General features: G+C 29.1%; 1 pseudogene; it reads right to left on the reverse strand.

Moving 5' to 3' along the window:
* Window positions 1-14,437: 14,437 nt before the first annotated feature.
* Window positions 14,438-22,982, reverse strand: LOC111307044 (15-cis-phytoene desaturase, chloroplastic/chromoplastic-like; annotated as a pseudogene).
* Between the last annotated feature and the right edge of the window lie 468 nt (window positions 22,983-23,450).

Genomic DNA, 23,450 nt, shown 5'->3' on the forward strand with positions numbered 1-23,450 from the left:
CTTTTTTATTTTTGGATCTCTTTTTTTTTGTTTTCGCAAACCCCCTCCCGATTGATGTTTTTGTAGCTCTATTTATAGAGCAAAAAGAATATCAAAATCCTAAAAAATTTTAGATTTTGATTGCCTATGATAACAGTTGCCAGTGGCTATCAGGGCTACTGATAGCACAGCTATAGACGACTATCAGAGCCACTGCCAAAAAAAGAAAGAAAAAAAAAGGAAAATAAAATTAAAATAAAATAAAATAAATTAATAATAAAATAGTGTCTATAGTTGCCATTTTTTGTCTATTTCTGAGAATCAAGAATAAGACAAAGACAAATAGACAATCATTTTATTTGGAAAAAAGAAACATTGAGCATAAAACCCCTCTTTTTTTTTAAATTTAAAAAATTACTCTAATCAGAGGCTCAATAACTTTTAAAATTCATCTTGAAAAAGCTCCTATAAGTATAGGCTCAATAACTTTTAAATTAAATCATTGAAAAATAACTTCGAATATTACCATAAAAGAGAACATAATCTCATATATCACTACCAAAAAGATGTTAATGATTTCGAATATCACCACCGAAAAAAATGCAAATGATTTTTAACACTCAGATATCATTATCGAGATTATGCAAATGACACTTCGGATATTGCCACCGAAAAAAACTCAAATATCACCATTGAAAAAATGCAATTTAAGCCTTAACACTTGAATATCACCATTGAGAATATGCAAATGACTTCGGATATCGCAATTGAAGGAAACTCGAATATCATTATTGAGAAAATGTAATTTAAGCCTTAACACTCATATATCACCACTAAGAATATACAAATGAGACTTTGGACATCGCCACCGAAAGAAACTCAAACATCACCATCGAGAAATTGCAATTTAAGCCTTAACACTCGAATATCACCATCAAGATTATGCAAATGACTCCGGATATCACCACTAAAAGAAACTCGAATATCACCATCAAAAAAATGTAAATCAAGCCTTAACACTCGGACATCACCATCAAGAATATGTAAATTACTTTGGATATCACCATCAAAGGAAACTCGAATATTGCCATCGAAAAAATGTAAATCAAACCTTAACACTCGGATATCACCATTGAGAATATGCAAATGACTTTGGATATCACCACCAAAAAAATGTAATTCTAACCTTGATACTCGGATATCACCACCAAAAAAATGCAATTCAAACCTCGACACTAGGATATCATCACCGAGAAGATACAATTCAAATCTTAACACTCGGATATCATCACTGAAAAAATTCAAATGATTTTTTTAATGTTAGGATATCACCACTGAAAAAATACAAATGCCAATTCAAACTTTAAACTCGGATATCACCATCAAATAATTTTGAAAATGTCTTCGATATCACCACCAAGAAAATGAAATTCATACTTTCATACTCGGGTATCACCATCGAAAAATTTGAAAATAATTTATCACAATATTTTTCTTGAATGTTGCCAATTCCACTGAGTTAACAACTTTTTTGTCAACTAGATTGGTCTTAAAGCTCTCATCTTATGCCATCTCATTGAAATTCTTAAAAATTTTTTATCTTTTGAATATGTTTTTGCCTTCCTTTTCTTTTTTCTTTAATGTTTCCAAAATTGGTGAACACCATTATGATGCCAATGTCTTCTCTTAAAACGATGATGCAAATGAAATGCAAATATCTTTTCTTAAAATGATGCTTATGATTTTCTTAAAAAGATGTACATGAAATGAAAATGTTTTTTCTAAAAATACTAATGCATACTTTCCTATCAATGTTGGACAAGCTAATGATGCAAATGCAAAGTTAAAAGATTCAAATGCTCAAATTTTTCTGTTTTTAAAAAAACCAAGTCAAGACACCCAATTGCCCAAAATCTTTTTCTTTTTTTTTCAACTTCTTTCAATCCTGATCTTTCATCTCAATTCCAAATCTTTATTTGCTGCTCACTTTTCATCAATTTTGTTTTTTTTCTTCACAATTTAGATTTCTCAACTTTTCTTTCCATTTTTCATCTTCAAATCAAACATGCATATGACCAATTCGAACTTAATGAAAGGGAATTGAAGAAAATAAGCCATCAAACTATGGTAAAACTCAACTGATTAAATATCTTTTTGTATTAAAAAGTGCTTCCCATAGTGCTCTTTATTTTCCTCAAAGTTTTTTTTTCTTTTTTCCTAAAAAACATTTTATTTTAATGATAAAATTCTCATAAAAAACTACCTTAGTCAACCTTTATGAAACAATGTGACTCTTAAGTCTCCAAAAAATGGTGATCATTATTATGCACATGTCTAAACAGAATGGTGATTTCATTTTTTCAAATGGCTTAGATGATTAATTTTCAAATTGAGGTATGCAACTTGATATGAAAAATTGAATTTTTATCCAGGCTCAACAACAAATTCTTTTTGAATGTTCTTTTGTAGTTAAATCAGATTTGACACCCTTTTTAATAGCACAATGTAGTATTTTAATAATGTCAAGATCAGTTGTGGTAAATTCAATATCATATTGGGAGAGCCAAGATTTTTCTATCTCAATTATTGGTTGCAATGAGTTTTTATGTTGCAATCTCATCCTTGCTCTAGACTGTTCAATTTTTTTTTTTTTTTGGGTTTTCACCCTAGAGCTTTATTTTTCATTTTTTTCTTTCTTTCTTTTTTTCTTTTATTTTTTTTTTATTTTTGACAATTTCCTTATGCTCTCAAGTACTCTTGTGAAAGAAAAATCTTGCAAAGAAAATAGACAAAAATGAAGTTGGTCATAAGGATTCTGCAAGGAACAAATTCTTCAGTTCAAGTGTCCATGTTTGATTAAAATAGACTTTTCAAGATATGTAACATAGGCCAGGGTTTGAGGTTCTGAAAGAATGGATAAATAGGCCTAAAATATGTGTTTCAAGGTGATCGGATCAAGGATCATTTCATATCATGTGAAGGACTTTCTTTTAGACATTCATTATTTTTATTTCTTCAGTCATAACATCCAATCATCCCATTCTTCTTTCTTTTATTTTTTTTATTTTTTCCTTTACTTCTATTTTTTCTCTTTCTTATGTATTTTGACATTTGCTAGAATATGTTCAAAACTTCTAAAACTCAATTTGTTTGACATTTGCTTCTACAACTTAAGGGATTTTTCCATTGTTGTCAAAACATGACTTCATCAAATAGATCTTTCTTTGTATTTTTCCCTAATATAAAGGGTGATCCTTGATCAAGGTTTATTTAGAATGAATTCATTAGGTTCAAAAGGGTAGCAAATAGATAATTTCTTATTTGTAAAAGGATGAAAAAAGGATGGCCATTCATCATCTCAATCCTGGTCACTTATGCTGAAGAGTGATTCCTTAAAAAACCTAAAATTTATTTTTATCACCTTTCTTTTTCTTTTTTTGTTCTTTTTTTTTAGATTGTTTGAATATCCAAAGTGCATGATGTAACCATTAATATTTTTTATTTTTTTATTTTCTTTTTTTTCATAACTCATATGACAACCAATCTTTGTCCTATTTTCGTAAGTCAACAGGATTTATATGACAAAGGAAATTATTTTGAAAAAGTTTATTTAGATCCCAATTGTACACTTCATCACCATATTGGCTAGTGGTATGAACTAGGCAATTTTAGGGCAATTGGAAATCATTCTCTTCTATCAACATGCCCCTAGATAAAAAGATGCATTTGTGTATTCGTGGCTATCTAGATGACTTTTGTTTGAAGCATAGTCTTAACACCTACCAACTAACCAACATCTAGATAAAAAAGCATCATATTTGTTTGATTATTAAGGAACTCAGAAGGTTGCCTTAACAAGAGGCATCACAAAGTTCAAGCCTGTATCCTTTAAAGCATTAAGGTTTTTTTTTTTTAAGTGATTTTGGGATATGAAAAGGACACGAGAATATTTTATTTAGGTAGATTTATAATAATGACCACCAATTTTTTTGAGACTTTTATTATGAAGAGAAAAGATTTTTTCATTTTTTAAAAACTTGAGCCAATAAAGACAAAAAAAGAAAAAAATAGACTCTCTCAATTAGCATTCAAATTCAACTTTCATAAAAGTCATGAAGTTCATATGCATGTCTAATACAAAAGTGAAAAAAGAAACAAAAGGGGCACACTTTTTTTTGAATCAATCCATCTCTTTGTAACACCAAACGAACTATCATTTTTCCCAGAAAGGCCACAGAACCACTTTCCAATTCCTCATCTGTCCATTGCTCCCAAATTATTCATGTCAATGCTTTAACACCCTTGGTTCACCTTTTTTTTCATATATCAAGGTAGAGAATTTTCAGCAACATAATGATCTTTGTTAGTTTCAAATTTTATTTTTTCGACTTTATGGGATCTCTAACCTTGTATTTCAATATGAGATAGTTCTTTGTCGAATGACTTTGATTTTCATTATGGTAATCATATTTTGCATTAAGATCATACCATTTTGGGTAAAGGGGTTGAAGGGGTTCTAGATGCACAGGCTTCAAAAGTTGATTCTGAATAAGTCGAGGTAACAATTCAGTGTAAGATATAGGAATAGGGTGAAAAGTGATTCTTTTTTTGGCATTTCTAAGAGCTTTCAAACCACTACTTAGACCAGGTCTCTATTATAGTCTAGCAGGTGCAGCGAGATAAATGGGTGTCTAAAATAATGGTTGGAAAAAGGGTGGATAAGCTGGTTGTTGTAATGGCTAACATGGATAAGGGATAGATGTAACAATGTTTATAAAAGGGTAATAGGTTTGGTATACTGGTGTAGGGTATAGCGTGAAACTTTTAAACTGTTGCCCCACATAGTTCACAATTTGAGCTTCATTCTCTTTCTTTTTAGGGGTTTCGCCTTTCTTTACTTTGTTTGTCTCTCTTACATTAAGCTTGCCATTCTTTATAGCATTTTCAATAATCTCACCAGATATCACCATATCTGTAAAATTTTTTATTGTATTATCGATCAGTCTCTCATAGTATGGTGCTTTCAGGGTATTCACAAACAAGATAGTTATTTCTTTTTCAGTGAGGGGAGGTTATACTTGTGTAACTATATCTTTCCATCTCTGTGCATACTCTTTAAAGCTTTATGTTGTCTTTTTTTTCATATTTTGTAAGGACAGACAATCTAGAGCTAAATCCATGATATGCCGATATTGTGTAATGAATGTCCTTGTAAGCTCTTGCCAAGAATGAATAGGAGTCATATCTAGTTGAATATACCATTTGGCTATAGATCATGTAAGGCTATCTTAAAATACATGCATCAATAGTTTCTCATCATGAGTATGTGCTATCATTTTACAATAATACATGGTGACATGAGTCATTGGGCATTTTGTGCCATCATATTTTTTAAATTTAGAGACCTTGAATTTAGATAGAATGATCACGTTCAGGACCAAACAAAGCTCGGTTGCATCTGTGGAGCCATAAAAATTCATTTCCTCTATGGCCCTAAGTCTTTCTTCTAATACTTTCATCTTTTGTTGGGCACTGGTATCTTCTACTTTCTTGAGTGTTTTTATCCCTAGCTTTTCTCTCTCTTTAGGTTCATCCAAATCAAGAACCAAGATTGGCTCGGGTGGTTTTTCCATCATAACAAGATTAGCAAAATTTTGAAATTATCCTGGAATAGGTGTGGATATCATTCCTAGATAAAGATTGGAACATCATCCAGGAATAAGAATTTGCACTCTAGTTTCTTGAGAAGGTTAGGTTGGTCGTGACTTAACCCTATAGGGCAAATAGATTCCATCATGTTTAATGATTGCTCTTAAAAGCTAGGATTTCCTTCCACCATTTTTGCTTTATCAAGTTTCTTGAGTATGTCCATTATCTTATCAATATCTCATTTTAATTCTTCTTAAACCTTCTCCATCTTTTCAAATTGACTAGCCTATTCTTATTCCATGATTCTTGTTTGAATTGTGGTGTTGTATGAATGACAGGTAGGTTAAGTCAAAATTTTTGGTGGACAAGCTATTCTTGAACTTTTATTACCATAAATTTTTAAAATCAAAATGCCATGTGTTGAAATTTTTATTTTTTTATTTTTTTAGTTTTTTGAAAAAAAATGAAAATGGTGCACATAATGCATGAATACAAGTGGGAGATATTTTTTCTTGGACAAATTTCAACACTAAAAATTTTCATTAATTCCATAAAACTTTTCTTACATGAGATTTGAACAAATTTATAATTCTATGGGATCTATGAAGAACTTTTTCGGGAGAAAGATGTCTTAAAATAAATACCTTGATGCAGAATTATATGATATGATTTATGTAAAAAGAAAAAGAAAATAAAATCGAGTTAGTATGTGGTTTGAGATTAAAAAAATATCTTTTTTGTGTTTTGAGATTATTTTTTTGTTTTGTTTTGTTTTGTATTACACGTAACTTTTATTGTTATACGTTTTGGACTTAGGTATTTTCTACAATAAGGTGGGTAAGGCTCTACCTAAGGTTGGCTTCCTATAGCTTATTATGTGCTTAGTTTGGATTGACTAGCATCTAAAAGTTTTCAAATTGTTCTTCACTATCATCCATGCTGGACTAGTAAGGTACCTTGATCTTCACCCATTACAGGCTATGAACGAAAAGGGTTTAATTTGAGTAAAAGTATTTTGCTTGCCATTGTGAAGGATATCACCTCATGAGAGCATAGATACTTTACTTCCTTCTATAAGGGACAGAGCTTGGGTATAGAGTTCATGCATGAGATGCATCGTGTCATTGTGTGTGTATATGTTTCCTAATTTATCGAGAGTAACATATGCAAAAACATAAAGCATAAAGGGCATGGTAAAAAAAATGCATCTGAAATTTTCCTTTTGTTTTGATTTTTTTTTTTTTTAGGAATCAAAATCTGGGAACCCAAGAAACACTGATTAAGACTATTTAAAGCAAAATTGAGGATAACACATAGTTAATTTTGGCTTGACTCTCAAAAACAAATGGCATCCCCAGTAGAGTCGTCAAGCTGTCATAACGGTTTTGTGTCTGCTCGACGAATTTAAAAAAAAACAAAAAAGAGAGTCGCCACTAATCTTTTTTAGCTATATGCAATTAGCCACCTATTAAAATTTATCTTTTTAATAAGATTTTAAAATTAATTAAAATTTATTAAAAAGATAATTTCATGGTTTGTGAAATAGTTTAAGTTCGGGAGTTGATTATGCGTGGGGAATGATTAGCACCCCCACAGCACCCATTTAAAAATGGTACCACTTAACTACACATTATCCTTTGATATTGATAAAAAAAATGTGTCATTTTTGGAGTTTGAAAAATAATTTTCTTGATTTTTTCGTTTATTGGAAATTGTTTTTGTTTTTTTATTATTTATTGTTTCATTTTTTGTTCAAAAAAAAATAAATCAGAACCTTTTTATTGAAATAATTCTTAAAATGTTCTAGTACATTGGTAACATTAAAAGAACTCTTTCTCACTTAGAGATTTTTTAGGCATCGCTTCTCAGAATACCTTAGAATCTTATCCTCGGAGGCTCAAATTTATTTTTCATAAAAAACTATGCCATGCATACAATGCAAATGATAATATGTTAATGTACACATTTTATTTTTTTATTTAGAAATTTTACTAATTTTTATTAATATTTTCATTAAAAAAATGAAGAAAAAATTTTTTTTATTATATTGAAGATTTTCTATAAATATCCCAATGCACTAGTAATATTTAAAAAAATATCTTCTTACCTAGGGATTTCTTAAAGCATCTTTACTCAGAATACTTTTAGAATCCCATCATCGAATAAAATTTTCTTTTTTTCATTTTTTATTACTTATTCTTAATTTATTAGTTAATTTTTATTATTTAATTTTTTAACAAGAAAAAAATTTTTATTGTATTGAAAATTTTTTTTATAAATACTCTAATACGTTGGTAGTATTTAAAAAAATTTTCTCACTTAGAGATTTCGTAGGTATCACTATTTGAAGTACTTGCGAATCTCATCATCGGATAAAAAAAATTTTTTCTTACACTTTTTATTAATTTATATTATTAGAAAGTTCATTTTTATTATTTTTATTTTTTAAATTAACATAATTATAAAAAAAATTTAACTACATATTTCATCATTTAATCTAATAAATATAAATATTTTAATATGCATAAATATTAATAAAATAATATACGAAAAAAAATTAAAAAATTTTTTTTACCTGAACCGAATCGATCAACGATCCGGTCAATGCGAGTCTAGTCAGTTCAGTGGTTCAGTGCCAGTCTGGGTCGATTCAACTGGACTAGTCTGGGGTCATAGGGTGAGTCAGGTCATCGGGTCAATTGCGTGGACCTTGGGTCGGGCCGGTGGGTTAACGCGTAGATCCTGAACTTAAAACGATGTCGTTTTGGTGTTTAAATGAAACGGTGTCGTTTTAGGGTTAGACTCCTATATAAAAGTCAAAAAAAAAAAATTCAGCATTTCTTTTCCTCTCATTAAAAAAAAACTCTTCCCTCTTCTTCAGACAAGTCGGGGGCTGGTAGCCATCCGTCATGACAATCGTCGTGATCCTTGTCAACGGTGAACTCCGATCATTGACATCGGTGTCGAAAAATTCTAAAAATCGTCAAAACGCTCTCTTTAACTTTCTGAACCCAAATGGCCTAGATTTGTTCTTGAACTTTCAGCCAAAACTTTTTTTTGTATTCTGACTTGTTTTTTGTTGCAACTGATTTTGATTTTTTTTTTGCAGGTGTGTTTGGCGCTAAGTTCCTCGTTCCAAGGGACTATGTTTTTTTTAATTTGGTTGTTTTAATTCCTCTTTTTTTTTTTTCTCAAAGAAAGCTTTTCTTTTTTTTTTTTAACTTGGCAATGCCTTTTTATTTTTAGATCTCTCTTTTTTGTTTTCATAAGTCCCCCTCATCAGTGTTTTTGCAGCGCTATTTATAAAGCAAAAGGAAGATCAAAATCTCAGAAAATCTAAGATTTTGATTGCCTACGATTAGGGTAGCCACTGGCTGTTAAAACGGTCGCTGATGGCTGTTAGGGTTACTAATAGCACAGTTGCAAGAAGCTATCAGAGCTGCTGCCAGAAAAAAAAAAAGGAAAATAAAATAAAATAAAATAATAAATAATAATAATAATAATAATAATAATAATAACAAAAAGATGTCTACAATTACTTACAAATCTTTAAAGTCTCCAATCAAGTATTAAACATTTTTTTTCTTTTTAGTTGATTACAATTCCTCTCGTATAATTCTTCACTTTTAACTTGCCTTAAATTTTTTTCTCTAGCTATTATGCAAATTTTTTCAACACAAAAGTTATATTGAAACCAATTAATAAAAGGTTAAAAAACACCTTATTTCTAATATCAAAGTTTCAAAGTTTATTCTTTTAATGATATAATTTATTTTTCTTGTTTTAATGATAAATATATATTATTTAACAATGGATTAATTTATACTTTAAAAAAAAATTGCTTACAATTTTAAGATTCATAATTTTAAGTTATTTATTCAACGTATTATATTTCTTTATACATTGGTTTATTAATCGATAAAATTTATAATTTCAAAAATTTATATATTTTGGTAGTATATTATTTGTATATATATATATATATATATATATATATATAAGAGATTAACTTACATTAGTATAAAACTTTTTAGTTTTACATATTTTTCAAATTATTGATTTCAATAGATAAAATGAATGAGATTAAATCATTTTTTTAACTCGTCTCTCTCATCCTTTATATCTATTAAAATCAATGATTAAAAAAAAATTTAAACTAAAAAATTTTACACTAGCATAATTTAATCTTGCCCCATATATTTATATATATATATTATATATTAATAATATAATAAGAAACACTCTATACAAAAAATTAAGATATAGTATAATATTAATTGATCCCTCCAAAATCAACTATCAAGATCCACTATTGTATATAATTTGTCAAAAGTTAATTTTTTAATAATTTTTTTATACATAAAATTATCAGATTTTGAACCTAATCACTAAAACTACTAACCATTCTTAGAAAATGGTTGAAGTGTCTAGACTTTAGAGTCAAGGGTTTAGCTATGGTACGGATAAGAACGTTTCTTAGAGGCAGAATTCCTATTAAAATTTTTGAGAAAACCTAAGAACTACTAGGGTATAGCAACTAAACAAGGCTTTTGGTATTGATGTTTTTGTGGTTTAAGAAACTGGAGCTGTTTTTAACAGGAAAATGGTGGAAAACTAGGGTTTTGAAAGGTTTGGGCTAGAGGTAGGGTAATTGTTTCTTTACCTCATTCGAAAGACTTGAAATTAATAAAAGAGAAGAGAAAAAATCTTTAAAATTCCAAAATTGAGCACGTAAGTTTCCATCGACACAAGCCTTGTCATCCAGATTTAAATAGTCATTTCTTATTTATAATCCAAATATTCTTATTTTATTATAAGCAGTTATTTATAACCATTAACAATTTAGCGATTTCCCGTTGAACGAGCATTGGGCAAGGTTTTCAAAGGATGAGTGTTGGACAACCTTTTTTTTTTTTTTTGATAAATAAGTCTTGGACAACTTTAGTTTAACAAAACCTTCAACTTTTTTTCGTCAAAGACTACAGCTTTAACAATGAAATAAATAAAAATTCTTTAATTAAAAATAAAATAATTAATTTAATAAATTATCATAAATATATAGATGCCATTCACTATTTGTATTTTTTGAGGTATTCCTTTTATATATTAATTTTATGTAATTGTGATTATATATATAATTAGAACTATGTTAATAGAATTTGAATGAAAAGAATAAATACAGACACAAAAATAAAATATATAACGGTTCCATAAGTTTATTTCTTTTTTATTTAAAGAAATCATATATTAATTAGCTAATTGAATAAAAAAATCAAACATTAATCACTATGTCAAATGCATATAATTTTATGTGATTCATTAATAAAATATTAAAATTTTAATTTCAGTGCTTATATTCCTTCCTTGACATATTCAAATAGAAAAACAAATGCATATAATTTTTTCTTTTATCAATGAATATTATTTATATGTATTATATCTCATCATTTGAAGTTTTCAAAAATTAAAGAAGAAAGATCAATTTCCCGAGCTTACAACGAGCAATTGTCAACAAATAAAAGGGAAAAAGAAGATAAAAGACTTGGAATGATCAACTATTGGTCAAGCACTTAAACTTCTAACTCTATCAACGGGCAATTGTGAAAAAGAATAGATAAAAAAAAAAGAAATAGACTTGAAGCAGCTCTTGGTCATGCTCTTAAACGGTCAAACTGGAATGTGTGCGGTCCAGCACCATACTTTTATTATTCTAAAAACCCAAAAGTCTTTATTTTTAGCAACATAAGAGAGCCCTATTTTAGATATGTGGGGCTGTGTTTTAAAGAGACTTGACAAAGAATGAGCTGCCAGATAAGAAAAAAAAGTTGTCGGGTGAGAGGAAAACGAAAGAGAAACGAAGAATTGTTTATTTGATTAAAAAGTTGAATGGAGGTTGATTCATGGTATTTGATTGAGTTAGAATTTTGTTAATATATTTATAATTGATTATTTTGTATTTTGAATGGTAGAGATTAAGATTGAAACACTGAATGCAGCTGATGATAACCAAAAGGAAAACTTTAGTTGGGCAACCCAGACGCAGCGCCTTCGTTAATCTTACTATTCATGTATGCTTTCTGATTCAGATTTTATATAGTTGCTGTCCAGTTTTAGTTGCTCTTCTGGCAAATTTCAACTGTTAAAGTTTGAGGACTCAGTTGCTAAGAGGCTTCACGCTGGAATATTGAAAATGGAAATTAATTAAACTAGCTTAGACGTTAAATTTAAACCATTTCTCACATGTATTCAAAAAAAAAAAATTGCAGTCAGATGTAGCAACCCTAAGCGCCGGGGTTCAATCTGGAAAATTTCTATGGTTCCAATATAGAGAATTCTCTAAAATCATGAGCTATAGGCCGGGGGTTCAATCTGCAAAACTATGTACTCCCCTTGTTCGATAAGTGGCGTCCTATTTACTTTTCCCTTGCCAAAGTAATATCTTAAATTACTGTATATTTGACAAATAATTGAAATTCTTTAATGATTTTAATTTTTTTAATACATTTGATAAATCATTTTCGATGAAAAATGTTGAAAATGCTATGTAAATTTTAGTTACCTAATTTATTAAATCAATTTCATTTAATTTTTTAAAATTAATAAAAATTTTACTAAAACATTTATTTTCAATAAAATATCAAATAATTTTTATATAATAATTTTAATTTCTTAAAATTAAAATTTTAATACTTAATTATTCATTGTTGAATTTATTCAATTTATCAACAACTTATTAGGCGTTAATGATAATCATTCCTTTCATAATGAGTAGAGGTGTAATCAATCGAGTTCGAACCGATACAGTATTAAACTTGATTTCAAACTTGATTCAAAATTTAAGACTTGAAATTTTGATCAAACTCGATCAAGTTTTATTTTTTTAGCTTGAGTTCGACTCAAAATACAAATCAAGTTGCTCAAGCTCATACAATTAGACTCGATTAACATGTAATAATAAGTTCATTTCTTATATTTAATAAAAACTCGATTATTTGTATTGAACTCAAGCTCAAGTTCGAGATATTTTTAATTAAAATAATAAAAATATATTTAAATGTAAAAGCTCGATTAGGCTCACGAACTATTCGAATCGAGTATAATAATTCTCGAACTCAACTCGATCAATGAGTCGAGCTATTCAAGTTTGAGCCAACTCGATAATAATCGAGCAGAATTTAAGTTTTATTCGAATCGAACCTGAATAGTTTGCGAATACTAATATATCATTTACACTTCTAGTATGAAGTATGGATCCCACTGCAAAAATTCATTTTGACTTTTAAAACAATATTAAAAAAAAGATTATTTTTATTGGAAGGACCTTCGGTTATGTTTAAGGTTAATATGTAAAGTGTGCTGCTAAATATATTTTATTTTATTTTTTATATTTTAATTTTTTAAAATTTTTGTAACTAAAATTATTTAATTATTTTTTTAAACAAGTTTTAGAAAATAAATTTTTGAAAAATTTTAAAAGTTTTTCAAAATAAATTCTTAAAGATTGTTAAAAACTTTTGAAAATAATTTTTTTTAAGTTCTTATAAGTTTCATGAAATCCATTTTAGAACAACTTTAAAATTTTTCGAATATTCATTTTTAAAAATTTTGAAATGTATCAAAATATTTTAACACGAAATCTTAGGAAATTAAACACGAAATTAAATTAAAAAAAAAACAAAAAGAACAAACAATTTGAAGTACTTGAAGGCAAAAAAAACTTAAAAATTTTACCCATTTAAAGTAAAAAAGGCATAAAATGAAACATAAATCGTTTGTTCTTTTAAGTATCTATGTACTTTTAAGTTATAATCACAGGGAGAAAAACAAGACAACTATCATCAGATAATTACGTTCTTAATCAACTTTTAGATTCTATCTCTCTTTTGGGTTGTTCAGTACTTTATTTTTGTTTTGGGGTTTTTTTGTAGGAAAGAGGGTCAATAAATCCAGAGAAATCTAGTAGAGGAAAAGGATCAATATGTCGTATTCAAGCATGAAGCGGTATCTCCTACACAATGTCCACCTCCTGATGTCGATAGAACAAAAAATCTACTTGGGTAACCAAGGGCCATAACTAATGGCTACAAAACAAAGCCTTGCTATGCGTCCTAAATTAAGTAGCAGATATAGAAGAAATAAAGGGACAAGTGAGGAGATACTAAAGGTGCTGCTGAGCCAATATCCTGAAATATAAATCAATCCCTACTCTATCTGTTATTGTTACCCTTGTAGTGATTTCAAAAAAGTGCTAATTTTGATGGTTTTTCTCGTAATGGTGTAATGCTCTATCTGGTCATATTCTTTTCTCTCACTTTTCTCTCTTATCAAATTGAACTTGGTTGAAAATATTCTTGTTTCTTCTTTTCCCCTTATCCCCTTCCATTCTTCCACTTTAATCTTTCTGCAAAAGGGAAGCCTTAATTTCAAACTTACACCTTAACACTCAATATAAATGTCAATGAACACTTAAGGTTTCCATCTTAATTTGTTGACTAAAAGATAGATAATGCATTCAACAGCATAATTGTGATTTGACAATTAATTAGATGACTCCTCAATAGCTTCGAAGTTGCCAGAACGGTGAGGATTCCTTTTCTTTTTTTAAACAGGATAACTGAAGATCATAAGGATTCCATCAAAAGAATCTTACACGCAGTTTGTGGGGCTGTTTTTGCACATGTTACAGATTTTATAAGGGGTATATAATATATGTGTACTGCTGAAAGACCACTAACCTGCTGGCCTTAAACGAATGATTTGTGGATGATCCTCTGTCACTCATGAATTTTTTACATCAACTTAAAGGCCGTCAGTGAACACTTGCTCCTGTCAACTTTCTTTGTCCCAAAGTACAAAGCAACTCATAATCCTGCATATTTGAATACATTAGAAATGCCCATACAAGCACAACTAATAATTTCCACGTTCATCCTCCTTTTGTAACGACATGTAAGAATGGACTCATTGCCACCTATAAAACCCGCCTGGCATGGTATATAGGAACAAGTTTGGCATCTAAGACAACTAGTAATCTGAACTTTCTACGGGAAAAAGTGAGACTTATGGCAGTGCAGTTACAGCAGCATAACAATGTAAAAGAACGCAAAATGTACCCGTACAATAGACTCTACACAAAGCTTCCCTGAAAGAACAGCACCTTCCATCGAAGCTAAATGCTTTTGCTTTGTGTAATCACCTGCAAGATGGAATCCCTCTATCGGAGATCTTTGCAAGGGACGGCAGGGTTCACAATTTGGAATAGTTTTATATACAGATCTGAAACGATAATTAGCTTCAAGTTTCAGTAGGAAATCTAGTGAACAAGGTACACGTGTAAATTGATTTAATGCCTGCAATCCATTTAAAATAGGCAAAGTTGCACATAAAATTTAAATATAAATACATGCATTCAAGCACGTATGTACAAACATATGGTACTAAAATCATATTTAACGATTCTTGTGGAAATCTAATCTTTATTATTACTTGATTAGTTGATTTTATCTATTTTAGTTAAGTATCTTATTTTTAGAATAAGAAGTGATTTGGATAATTACATCAAATCTATTAGATATTTTCTTATTATATATAGAGAGTAAATTACTCCTTAAATTAGTTGTTTTAATGCATGAAAATATTGAGTTTTAAAGCCGAAAATATTCAGTATTTAGCTTATATATTTTCATATAATTCTAACATTGTAATAAGAAAAATATACATGAATAAAATAGTTTTATTCTAGAGATTTCTTGGCACTCAGTCTAACCTTGGTGTTTCAACAACATGGTACTTTATGACTTTTGCTTTGCTCTGATCTGCAGAAATTTCATCACTAAATAGCTTTGCAAGTTCCTTCATTGTAGCATTAATAATTTCTGAGTCACTTCGTGCAATCCATTCTTCTGCAGGGGCAAAAACTAACTCCAACATGGATTGGTTTGGATTGTAATATTCCTGCATAAAACAATAAAGCATTAATTAGTTGCCTCATGCATGAATGCGCAGACAAGTAGCTAATGCAGTTAGCCTCTCTTTATATAATGAGAAAATAAATTAAAAAGGGAGTGAAAAGGTTATGTCTCTGCATCTATCTTTATATTGTTTTACTGTTATTACTTTCTGAAACTTCCCTTTTCCTCAATTCTCTTGGCAGGTTGAGTCAAAACTACATTGTTATTTCCTTAGGGTTCTTCGGATTTGAATGTTAGGAATGAATAGGTTCCCCTGCCAAGGCCAGTTAAGTTAAATCCATAACATCTGCCATTTCACTGTTTCACCATTGACCATAACCCCATGTTTCAAGATTTGTAACTCATCATGATACATGTCCCCCCATTCCTTCATTTATTGTCTTTTTAGTGAAAACAGAAAGATTTCAATCAACAATTAATAACTAAAGATTTTTCGTTAGGTATTTTCATGTTAATAGAAGAAGAAATGCTCATGGTTACTGTGCCTCATCTATCGGTGCAACACAAGCATAATTACCAACACATCTGCAAAACCAATTGAACAGACACAATTTAAATAGTAAATTTTTTTCTTTCTTTTTCTTTTTTCAAGCATGAAAGTTGTTTAATAGATAAAAGACAGATTTTAACATCCAATCATTTTGTTATGCAAAGAAACCATGTTGTAGTTAAGACATGTAATTCTACCATATACACTGAACAATTCTTGGAAGATTGTAAATAATGTATCCAATATGTAGGAAAATGCAGGTAACATGGTTGCCTAAAGAATATAAATTCAATGACTATAAAAAGGAAAATTTAAAGTTTTTACCTTACATGTTACAGTCATGTCAGCATATACACGTAGAAGGGGAGTTCTGCAAGCAAACAAGAAAAAAGGTTAGGAGAGTGTAAAAGAAAGTAGTTGATAAGAGAGGGAAATGAAAATGGAAAGAATGAAAAACACTATTGCAAAATAGTTTATTTCAAAGATGTCCCAATGATTTGGCTAGATAATTGAGGATAACCTTTCTTCCTAAACCCCACAATCCCCCATGGAATTATTTCAGGTCATTTGAATCCGAAAAACATTATTACAAATATTTAATAATGCAACAGATGGTCAACTAAGAAATATTTAATAATTAAATTGTGCTAAAAAATAAAACGATGCAACAGATTTGCTTGACTATCAATAGGCACAGACCCCATACTTGTACTAATAATGTCTCTACACTAGGGTTTCCACATTCTTATAAGCAAAAGGAAGAAACCAGAAAAATTAATAATAATAATAAATAAATTCAAAATTACATTTATGTGAGATCGGACAAAATGGGTATTTATCAAAAAGTTTCAATTTCATTCTTTTAATGGTTTTTTTTTTTTGTTTTGATTAAAAATATATTGATTAACTTTAACAATTGATTTGTTTATATATTTTTTAGTTTTAAATTATTTATATGATGTATTTTGTATTTTTATACTTTTATTTGTAAATGGATAAAACTTATAAGTATATGAGCTTATTATTTTTATTAATATATTACTTGCATATATCTTTTATATTTAATAAATATAATAAAATACTTCAAATGAAAAAATTTATAATTATAATCAGCTTAATCAAATTTCATGCCACTTATCACTTACATCATCTTTTGAAACTTTCAAAAATTAAAGAAGAAATACCAATTCCCAGAGCTTACGATGAGCAATTGTCAATATATATATATATATATATATATATATATATGAAAGACTTGGAATGAATAACTATTGGTAAGGCTCTCAAACTTCCAACTTTATCAACGACCAATTGTCAAAAAAAAAAAAATAAAGATAAGAAAAAAAAGAGACTTGGAGCAACTATTGGTCATGTTTTCAAATTTCCAACCGTAATATGGGGTATAATCCCCAGTTATTTAGTCAATCCCTTACATCTATAAATTGAGTACAAAAAGTTCTATTCGTTCTCCATAACAATCCCAACCCAATCCAGTCAAGCTGTCATTGGGTTCAACCAGAAATCTGTTTCCTGGCAAACATGGCCTGCAAGATGTCCCATGTCCTTTTTATACTTCTTCTGCTATCATCACTTTTATTGCTCTTACCTCCGACTTCGGCCAGAAACACACACTTAGGTAAGTTACTTTTAATTATATATGAAACGTTCTTCCTAATTAGTTCTATCTCTGTTTTAAGTTCGTCAGTTTTTTTTTTTTTTTTTTGGGTCATTGTAGGAAAGAAAGTGAATGAAGAGATTCGGAGAAATCTAATCTGTGTAAAACCACCTCCATGTCATACTGGAAAGTGTCATGACAACATCAATTGTCATGACAACGGCTTTCGCTAATGGCTACAAACATTACTATACATTTGCCACTACTCTCCATGTATGCCTTTTTTATTGGATCTGTACCATTTATCATATATACATCAGAGCATACAGTTGAGTTCTCTTTATTTTTGTTGGAAAATTAAACCAGATGTAATAATTTCCCATTAATATTTAGTTTTAATCATTAATTGATATATAGTGACTGCACTTATGGGTTGAGGGTGCCTTCCCTCCCCCCAATTTTTAAATCCCTTGGCATATATATTATAATAAAATTAAGTAAAATTTTATTTATTTGTATGTGATCTCATAATTTAGTTTTATTCATTGTAATTTAAGATGTATTAAAATTACATCACTATTTATTTATTTATTATACCAATCAATCATCACTTACAAATCTTTAAAGTCTCCAATCAAGTATTAAACATTTTTTTTTCTTTTTAGTTGATTACAATTCCTCTCGTATAATTCTTCACTTTTAATTTGCCTTAAATTTTTTTCTCTTGCTATTATGCAAATTTTTTCAACATAAAAGTTATATTGAAACCAATTCGTAAAAGGTTAAAAAAGAACTTCTTTCTAATATCAAAGTTTCAAAGTTTATTCTTTTAACGGTATAATTTGCTTTTCTTGTTTTAATGAAAAATATATATTATTTAACAATAGATTTATATATTCTTTTTGTAAAAAAAAAATGCTTACAATTTTAAATAAGATTCATATTTTAAGTTATTTATCCAATGTATTATATTTCTTTATACATTGATTTATTAATCGATAAAGTTTATAATTTTGAAAATTTATATATTTTGGTAGTATATTATTTGCATATATATATATATATAGGAGAAAGATTAACTTACACCAGTATAAAACTTTTTAATTTTATATATTTTTTAATCATTATATATGAGATTAAATCATTTTTTTAACTTGTCTCTCTCGTCCCTTATATCTATTGAAATTAATGATTAAAAAAAGTGTAAAATTAAAAAATTTTACTCTAACATAGGTTAATCATGCCCCATATATTTATATATATTAATAATATAATAAGAAACATTTTATACAAAAAATTAGGATTTAATATAATATTAATTGGTCCCTCCAAAATTAACTATCAAGATTCATTATTGTATATAATTTGTTAAAAGTTAATTTTTGAATAATTTTTTTATATAAAATTATCATATTTTAAACCCTGATCTCTAAAATTAATAATACAGTAATTTACTATCCATTCTTAGAAAATGATTGAAGCGTCTAGAGTCAAGGGTTTAGATATGGTAGGGCCAGGAACGTTTCTAAGAGGCAGAATTCCTCTAAAAATTTTTGAGAAAACCTAAGAACTACTAGGGTATAGCAACTACACAAGGCTTTTGGTATTGATGTGTTTGTGGTTTAAGAAACTGGAGCTGTTTTTAATAGGAAAATGGTGGAAAACTAGGGTTTTGAGAGATTTAGGCCAGAGGTAGGGTAATTGTCTTTTTACATCCTTCGAAAGGTTTGATATTAATAAATGAGAAGAGAAAAAATCTTATAAAATTCCAAAATTGAGCACGTAAGTATATATATGCATAGGCACAAGCCGTGTCATCGAGATTTAAATTGTCATTTCTTATTTATAATCCAAATATTCTTATTTTATTATAAGCAGTTATTTGTAACCAATAACGATTTACCCATTTCCAATTGAACGAGCCTTGGGCAAGGTTTTCAAAGGGTGAGTCTTGGACAGCTTTTTTTTTTTTTTAATAAATAAGTCTTGGACAACTTTAGTTTAACAAAAACTTCAACGTTTTTTTGTGAAAGACTACAACCTTAATAAGGAAATAAATAAAAATTCGTTAATTAATTAATTTAATAAATTATCATAAATATATATATGCCATTCAGTATTTGTATTTTTGGAGTTATTCCTTTTATATATTAATTTTATGAAATTGTGAATATATAAAAAATTGAAAATAGTTTAATAGAATTTGAATGAAAATAATCAATGCAGACATGAAAATAAAATACATAAAGGTTCCATAAGTTATTTATTGTTTTATTTGAAAAAAATAGACATTAATTTTCTAATTGAATAAAAAAGTCAAGCATCAATCACTAAATATATTTAATTTTATGTGATTTGTTAATAAAATATTAAATTTTTAATTTTAGTGTTTATATTTCATTTTCATCTTCGACATATATATATATAATCTTTTTTATTATCAATAAATTTTATTCATATGTATTACATGTCATCACCTGTGTCATCATTTGAAATTTTCAAAAATTAAAGAAGAAAGATCAATTCTCCGACCTTACAACTAGCAATTGTCAAAAAATAAAAAATAAAAAAAGAAAAAGAAAAAGAATTTGAAATGATCAACTGTTGGTCAGGCAGTTAAAACTTCCAACTCCATCAAAGACCAATTGTCAAAAAGAATCGTTAAAAAAAGGAAATAGACTTGGAGCAGCTTTTGGTCGTGCTCTCAAACGGTCAAACTGGTTATATGTGGTCAAGCGCCGTACTTTTATATTATTCTAAACGCGCGAAAGTCTTTATTTTTAGCAACATAAGACAGCCCTATTTTAAATATGTGGGAGTATGTTTTAAAAAGGCTTGAAAAAGAGTGAGCCGCCAGATAAGAAAAAAATGTTTTGCTGGTGAGAGGAAAAAGGAAACAGGAGAATTGTCTGTTTGATTAAAAAGTTGATTGAACGTTGATTATTTGATTGAGTTAAAATTTTATTAATATATTTATAATTTATTATTTTGTATTTTGAATGATGGAAATCAAAGTTGGAATTCTTTAAAAATAAATTTAAAATATATTTACTCAATCATTTATTTAATAAAAAATTTTAATTTCTTTTAATTATTGTTTGGTTCTAATTTTAATTACAAGAGAATTTTATATATTTATTATTTATTAGTGAAGAATTTTTTGTAAATAGTATTTTTTTTCTACAGTGAAAAGTTTTTTACATTATTTTTTTGTTTTATTTTCATTGTATTATTAATTATTGATTATTATTTATTTATTGTAAATTTATTGTTATATATTACTTCTTTGTCATTATATTTATTACTTTGACTTAACACAAATTCAAAGTTCCAACTCTATCATGCATGGCTATGGAGCATGAGCTCAATTACTTTTATTTTATTTTAAACAGTTATTTATAATCGTTAACAATTTAGTCATTTCCCTTTGAGCAAGAAATTTGTTGATGTCAAGCTCCGACGTTGAGGTGTTCCTGGAAAAACAAAAGAGAAATGCGATTAGAAGTAAAGGCATAGAGTGTTTATTGTTTTGTATTTCGACGAACAAGTCAGTAAAGAGGTTAAAAGGAGAGAATAATAAGGAACTAGGATTAGATGGAACCTACCTTGGTGATACCTAAATGTTTGTATTTATAAATAAAAGGTAGGAGACCATCAGGGGCCAACAACGACATGGCCAAGTTGATATGGCACTGAGTGTGTCATATTAGGTTGACACAAATGTCCGAATTACCTATGACTGCCTGTTGAGGGCTCATAATTAGGAAAAAGACCACCAAATGCCCCTAACATTTTATCCTCCCATCGAACAATCTGAGTATCAAACTATTTGGTGTGTAGTTGACACATTCCACGTAAGCCAAATAGGCGAAAGAGGACAACATGAAATTTGATCCCTTGCAACCGATGTCATCATGAAGATTGGCATTAAGGGATAATTAACCTTAAGTTATAGTCCATTCTAGTAGGGCTCCAATCTCGCATGTGTCCTACGGGCTGAATGCATAGTCGACTTAAGGGTTACCAAAGTGTCGATTATTTGGGATGATCTGAAATTAGGATAAAAGTTCATCTAGTCGACGTGGGACTTACATTTTTTTGGGAGTTTGGATTCCATCTTCGTTTTGAATTTTGGTGGCAAACTAAGTATTAGTTCATCAAGTTGGTTTGAGTTAGAGAATCCACCCAGCATGTCTTAGAGTGCTATTCAGTTTGATAGGTCTGACTTGGGGGGCCATCTGATCTAGATGATCTGATGGCATTAAATAAAGAGAGATAGTTTGAGTGAAAAAATCTAAAATAGAAAGACAAAAAGATATCTCTTATCTGCGTTCTAACATATGGTGTAGTTTGGGCCGTTCATCTAATCTAAGGTACAATTATATAAGAGGCTAATAGGGTCTTTATTTTCTTTCTTTCTGCTTTTATTGTTCTCAATCTGACCTAAATTTTTTTACCTCAAAAGCTATTTTACCTTATAGTTGTTCTTCTTTTCATCCGTTCTCTCATCTTTCTTCAATACATACTTTCCATTAAGTTTTCTAGTTTTAGTTTTAGAAAAGTCGTGAGTTTCAGGGTAGAACATAATGGGGGTCAATTCAGGCAGGATGACGACGACCTAATTCTACAGTCATAGGAGGTCATGATTGTCAAAGAATGGTCTATTGGTTTAACCTGATATCTAAAAAAAGGCAATAATGAAGTGATGACATTGCTCAAGTAAGAGGAGAATGGGTCTTGAGCACAGAAAAGGTGTAGGCTTAGATAAATTTCAAGTTAGAAAATCCACATTTCCCCATCTCTCAGGTCTGTTCATCTTTTATGGCCAATCTTCCCTCATCTTTGGCTATTCCCCTTTCTGGGTCCAGTCTCATCAGTTTTCTTCTACTTCTATTCTCCTACCAATAAACGCTTTCATTGTCACTTCTATTCCCTTTAATCAACTCTCGTTAAGATTACTTCCTCTTCTAAGGGGTATCCATCTTGTCTTTCTTCCCCTGAGGTCGTGTTGCTCTCAACCATAGTTTCATCTCAAAATCTTACTTCTACTCAAGAGTCTGAGTCTTTTGGCGATAAAAATTTTGATGATGATGAGAGTTTCGATGAGGAACAAGAGCAAAAAAGTACTTGATAAAAGAGTGTGATGAGCAAGGGAATCTTGCAAGGATGATGAGTTGGTCAAGATTTCTGTATATATTTTTTTTAACCTCGATATGATCTCTAAGAATGTGATGAGGGAACAAAAAGACAAGGCTAATCTCAAAGATTATCTCAACATATGTTTAGCTTATCACATACATGCTCTGACGATTACCTGTCGTTTTTCCAAAGAAAGGTATAGCATATTAATGCCAAACTCCTTAGATCAAGTCACTAATAAACTGGAGCCATATCGGCTCTATGTATATTAGGATTTATTCATGGTCGATCTAGGGTTTTTACTTCCTTCTTTATTTGTTTCAATTTTTAATTTTTATAATTTAACTATCACTCAACTCACTCCTAGCTTTATACGGTACATAATAGGTTTTATCATTCTTTGCCAACACCTAGATATTATTCCCAATCTCCTTTTGTGTAGGGAATTTTTTCCATTAAAAGGCACCCCAATGTAGGAGGTGGTATTACATCAAAAATTAGAAACTACTCCTTATTTGCTTTCAAAAGTAAAAAATAAATGATAGTGAGATCGAGGTAAAGATTGAGGCTGAGGTCGAGGCTTGAAAGATAATAAATAAGCTTGACA

The sequence above is a fragment of the Durio zibethinus genome, chromosome 22 (genome assembly GCF_047325235.1).
Source record: "Durio zibethinus cultivar Kanyao isolate XHJ-2024 chromosome 22, ASM4732523v1, whole genome shotgun sequence".
NCBI lineage: Eukaryota > Viridiplantae > Streptophyta > Magnoliopsida > Malvales > Malvaceae > Durio > Durio zibethinus.